Below are 6,187 nucleotides of genomic sequence, written 5' to 3'. Positions count from 1 at the left end.
TTGGTGGGACTATTGTTGTTGTACTAGACAGACATTGTTCAAAAGATGAGGAAAAATGGAACTTGTTTTTCGAATACTTAGGTTCTGATGCTGGTTAGTTGATTTATAGATATGGAGTAGGACCAATAGGTTAAGGGGGTTTATATTTTCAGAAACCATCTCATTATTAGATTTTGGACTGCTTAGGGTTAAGGCAACATACATTCTGTCTCTTTAAAGCATGTTGATTGTCCGATAGGTTGTTCTGTTGAGTATTTTATGAATTAGAGTAGTAGATGGTTGCTAAGATTGAAGACTAATCCTTTTAATATAGGCATTTTTAGTAATTAAGAGCTCATGGTCTTGTTGTGCCATCAATAGGGCATATTTAGCTCTAGCCTCAAAATGGGCGAGGGAGGATCTTTTTGAATTGTGGACATGGAGGTCTTTAATCTTTTGGGGTGATTGTGACCTCTATTTCATAAGGAAGAAAAGGGGAGGTTCTTGCAGTATTTGATCATATTGCCTAGGACCCTAAGTAGGCAGGTTCGTCTGGCAGCTATTGAGGAAGAATAAGAAAGTAACACTTGCAGTCCCATCTTAGGTCTTATTTAGACTAGACTATGTGAACATGGAACAAGGAGCTCACTTAAATGACACCTTAGATTTCATCGCTGATGGAAACATGGAGGGTGCAGTCAATTGATTAATGAAGGAAAGTGGAAGGTGCAGCCAAAATCCTTTTTATGCTCCTTGTACTGTCTTGTCCAAGCTCTGTTCTGGGCTGATTCTAAGTGCAATGGCTTCAATTCCTTGGAATGTATCATGGTTCAAAGTAGATTGCTAAATTTCTCTACCTGTCTACCATCAGACTCATTCGAAGTTTTATCATCCCCCCATTTAAAAATATAATAAACTATTACTTAGTTTGTCATTTGGCAAGTATATATTTCACATTCTCACTTGTCAAGGCTATCAAATATTGCCAAGCACATTCTTTTATTGACTTATCAAGGATGACTGCTTTATGTTGCTCTATCTCCTTTGAGTTTTAAAGCTATCTAGATTCAACAGAATAAATTATTATCCATACATACCTTTACATCATCAGCCAAATTTGAAATTGTCAGGCTCTTTCTTCCTTGCTATACTTATTTTTTTTTTTGGGCTTTAATGCCTTCTTACCTTGCGTGTCACTTGGGAGTTGGGAGAACATGTGCTTTATTAGTTGCTGGATTTTTTGATTTCTTATCAGATGATTGCTTTATTAAGTTTGTTTTATAGAAATAGTACTAAGTATCTAGTTTACTATATTTGTGAGTTGTGATATTGTTGCTGTAATTAGTTGTGACTATTTGCACTTGTTACTAGAAGATGATTAATTATAACTTTTGACAAGATTCTTCTAGGTTTCGACTGCTTGTGGAGCTCAGTTTTGATTTTTGTATTGTATTATTTGTAGCTTTTTACTTATTGGCAACCTTTATTTTCCTGATTTTGTACGCTTTGTCCTTTTAAGTGATCATTTGGCATAATCCTGAGATAGATTTATGATTTTATAATTTTTTACATGTTTTGTGCTTCAAGTGTATACTTGCTGTAATGTTATTGATGCCTTGATGTGCGATTTCCACTTGATGCTTGTGCATGTTAAACCTTCTTGATCTGAGTCACTTAGTAGTTTATCTGCTGCCACAGAGAAATTTTTTGAGTCTGCTTGGCTTCTTTTAATAGAGCAATGATACTTTTATTTATTAATGTATGAAATAAAGGCTATGATTCTCTATAATATTTAAATCTGATCTAATTTCTGGTAGATATCATGAATTTTATTATTGATAGGAAAATAGATGACATTCCCTGATATTGTGTTAGATGTATGTGCACTCCCTAAGGAGAATGAAGACTATATGGGCATCTTTACTCTTTCTACCTTCTAGCACTCCTAGGGATGTCAGTGGGGCGGGTCAAGTAGGAGACCCGCCCCATCCCCGCCCCAGTGGGGCGGGGATGGGGATAAAAACCATACCCGCCATGGGTGATGGGGCGGGGGTGGATTTTAAGTTGTACCCGCCCCACCCCACCCGCCCCACTTCGTACCCACTCTATCCCCACCTCATACCCATGTCTATATATCTTTTAAAGCAAAATTACATACTTTTATACTATTTATAAAATAATTATGTAAAATACAATATTACGACACTTATATTATAACACAAAAATGTATGTAGAATGTTTTATTTTATAATTTGTATTAATTATGTAGGATTGTGTATTTGAGATACGGAGATTAGGTGGATCTTGGGTGGGGATTAGGCGGGTCTTTGGTGGGGATTAGGTGGGGATGGATATCCAAGTGGGGGGTGGGGCGGGGATGGTTTTGGAGTTGTACTCGGTGGAGCGGGGATGGGGATGAAAGTTGGACCCGCCACGGGGATGGGGATGGGGCTGGGGATGAAAATATTAGGTGGGGATGGGGATGGGAAGGCCAACATCCGCCCCGCCCCATTGACATCCCTAAGCACTCCTGTCACCAAAAAAAAAAAAAAAAAAAAAAAAAAGAATATTACTTTGCTTTATTTGTTGTCTAGAATCACTTTTGAGAAGTATTACAACAAGAAGGGTTATGTATTTCACAGGACCCGGTAAATTTGTTTCTCTGAAGCTTCCCTGAACTTCAATTATTCTAAAATTGGCTTTTGATTGAGAAATTTTGGTCATAGATACCCATTTAGTGTTGATGGCTATGTAAACGCCACTACTATATTGGTTTTTCAAAAAAGCTTTTAGCTTATATCAAAGCCTGTGAGATGGCCTCTATGAATCATTCATAAGCACAGGGAGACTCCGTCCTCTCCCTTTTCTTTGCTTGTTCACCTCTCTCTCTGCTCTGCAAGGCTGTAACAGCCAGATATGGACAGCCAATGTTACCTGACCTACTTTGATTTCTTATGGTGAAAGAAAATGCTTAGTACATGTATAATGGAGTCCAGCTGATTTTTTGGATGACTTTTAGAGCAGTTCTTTAGAAGAGGGACGTTATGGACATTCTCTTTTAGCCAAAGCCTTTGATTACTTCGCAGCTGTAATTTTGTGAAAAAGTTGCTCTGTAGTTTATTTAAATGCAAGTTCATACTCTTACTCTTTTTTTTTGCTTCTTTAGATGAAACGTCTTCACGATTCTCTGGATACGCGTGTCTCTGCTCTGGAGAAGTTAAAACAACCTGAAACTCCTCAACAAGAAGTGGAAGCAACAGAATAGTTGTCGTAGAGGTTTTGGACTGATTCTGATGTTGTACACTGTCAGATGCAGCAATTTTTCTTGAATACCATGTCAAAACGAGGTTTATAGAAGGGTTGTTTTTCCCCTGAAGTATAAATAATAATCATGACCTATTTTCTCTTTGTTAATTGTTGATCAGGCAGTTGTGTTTATTGTGCTCTATTTTTACACTTATGTATCAACTGTCGGAGGCTGTCATTGACAGTAGTTTTTTTTTAATGAAAGCATCTTGTCCAATTTACCATTATAATGTGCTAACAAAACTACAGTCTTTGCTGGAGAGTTGCGGATTTACTCTATGGTATATGCAACTTTGAGACTCATAACTGGTGGATGGCATCGCCCGAACTCGAACCGGAGGCCTTCAGTGTGTTAGACTGATGTGATACCAACTGCACCACGACACTGTTTGGCAGTAAAAAAAAACTCCACATAAACTCTATTTCTAAGCTTTGGCTTATGCCATTCTTACCAAGATAGCAAGGTGTAAGCCATTAAACATGGACGTGCCTGAGTTCAGGCCAACTTAGAGAAGGCATTGGACTCATTTCATGGTAAGGCGTGGTACATGGTTCGAGCCTAGTAGTTATGCTGGATGCGGGCATGGTTTGTGTGGAAAATGGACCGAAGAGAAGGTGGGATTGCTTTGTATATAGATTATGAGCCATATTTTTTAAAAAAAAAAAACGAAGATTTTTTTTTTTGTTTTTTTTTTTTTTTAGGTCACTCTTGAGGAGATAGAGGGAAAAACTGCCCTTCTGATCCTCACTTTTTATGATACATAGGTAGCTTGAAACATAGATAGCTTGAAAAAACATTTCAAGATGAATCATGAATTTAAAGCACTGTTCTGTTCAACTTATTTTCAGTTCAGCTCCAATAAGTAAAGTTCAATTCTCAATTTTTTTCTCATAAAATTTTCAATTCAGCTTAGTAATCACAACAGGTCTTAATTGTCTTAAATTTTTTTTTTCCTTTTTAAAATTTGGAAACGTATTAAATAGTGATTGCATTTGACTATTTGAGTGATTTGACCAAAACTGGAGCTTGACTACCAATACTTTCCCACGGCAAAAAATAAAACAACAGAAAACAAAATCTCCACGACTACGACCCTACTAAAGCTCAACCACTGTTGTTGCAGTGAGATTCTCTTCTCACAACAATGGCGATTTCCACACCTCACACTTTCATCCTTCTCACTTTCTCTCTCCTCCTAACCCTAACCCTAACCCTCGCCGAAATCCGATTCGCCGAGATCCGTTCCGACTCACGACCCATCATCCCATTCGACGAATTCGGGTTCACTCACACCGGAAAACTCGACCTCAACGTCACCCTCCTCTCTCTCCGCCTCCATCAAAATGACCAAACTACCCTTCCCACGAACCCTAAACCTAACCCCAACGATCTCTCCCTTGTCGGATTCTTCCTCTCTACTCGCGATTCTTGGTACCATGTCGTCGATCAACTCAATCAAAACGACATCGTTTGTGCCCTTCAATCGGATCTTATTAAACCCGTTTTTTCCTTTGATCGTCTCAACAATGGCGGACTTACCCGGTTTAATGTCTCTCTTCAAATATCCGACCCCAATCTTTATACCCTAGTTTTCGCTAATTGTATCCCTAATCTTCATGTTTCAATGGATGTTCATTCCTCTATGTATAATTTAGAAGGTAAATCGTCATTAATTCGTGATTATCTTTCAGCAGGTAAGTCTAATCTTCCCTCAATTTACTTCAATTTTGCCCTGATTTATTTCGCCCTAATTTTGATCTGGGTTTATACCCTTTTCTCGAAAAGAGAAGTTATTTATCGAATTCATTACTTTATGCTTGCTGTTCTTGTATTGAAAGGATTGAATTTGTTGTGTGAAGCTGAAGATAAGTCTTATATTAAAAAAACTGGAAGTGCTCATGGTTGGGATGTTTTGTTCTACATTTTTAGCTTTTTAAAGGGTATTACTTTGTTTACTTTGATTGTGTTAATTGGAACTGGTTGGTCGTTTTTGAAACCCTTTTTACAAGATAAGGAGAAGAAGGTTTTAATGATTGTGATCCCACTTCAAGTAGTTGCTAATGTAGCTCAGGTTGTCATTGATGAGACCGGGCCGTATGGTGGGGAGTCATACGCTTGGATGCAAGTGTTTTTGTTCGTCGATATTGTTTGTTGTTGTGCCGTGTTGTTTCCCATCGTCTGGTCGATTAGGAACCTTAGGGAGGCTGCTACGACTGATGGGAAGGCCGCGGTTAACTTGATGAAGTTGACATTGTTTAGGCATTACTATGTTGTGGTGATTTGTTATATCTATTTTACTAGGGTGATTGTTTATGGGTTGGAGACTATTACGAATTACCGGTATCAGTGGACTAGTGTGGTCGCGGGTGAATTGGGTACCCTAGCGTTTTACCTGTTTACGGGGTATAATTTCAGGCCAAAGTCGTGTAATCCGTACTTTGCTATTGATGATGAGGAAGAAGAGGCTGCTGCTGAAATGTTGAAGATGGAAGGAGATGAATTTGAATTGTGAAAACTGAAAAGAGTGCATTTTTTGTCATGCTCTTTTCAGAGTGCTGTGGTGCTTTTGGTGGTGAGACTTAGGAATTAGTGAGGTGCTGCTTTCAAATTGGATGCTCAATTCTGTGCTGATAGCTTGTGCTTCCTAACCAAGCGATGGATCAACTTCGATGTTGGTATTGTATTGTCTGTGTTTCTGTACTGTTTTTGCTAAAAGTATCTGTTTGTATTATAATATCTGTGTTTCTGTACTGTTTTTTCTAAAAGTATATGTTTGTATTGTAATCTAGGTACTTAGGTAGTTTATGTTATCACACTAGTAGTGTATGTAATGTGAGTACGAGTACAAAAACCATTTGATGTTTCCACTGATTATATAAATGGAAGTTACAGATTCTTAAC

At 38.0% G+C, this 6,187-nt stretch overlaps 1 pseudogene; it reads left to right on the top strand.

The window, feature by feature from the left end:
* The first annotated feature begins 4,343 nt into the window (after window positions 1–4,343).
* Window positions 4,344–6,187, top strand: LOC145564275 (protein CANDIDATE G-PROTEIN COUPLED RECEPTOR 7 pseudogene; annotated as a pseudogene).

Source organism: Chenopodium album, chromosome 10, assembly GCF_948465745.1.
Source record: "Chenopodium album chromosome 10, dcCheAlbu1.1, whole genome shotgun sequence".
Lineage (NCBI taxonomy): Eukaryota > Viridiplantae > Streptophyta > Magnoliopsida > Caryophyllales > Amaranthaceae > Chenopodium > Chenopodium album.
This window is presented reverse-complemented; position numbering and strand designations above follow the sequence as displayed.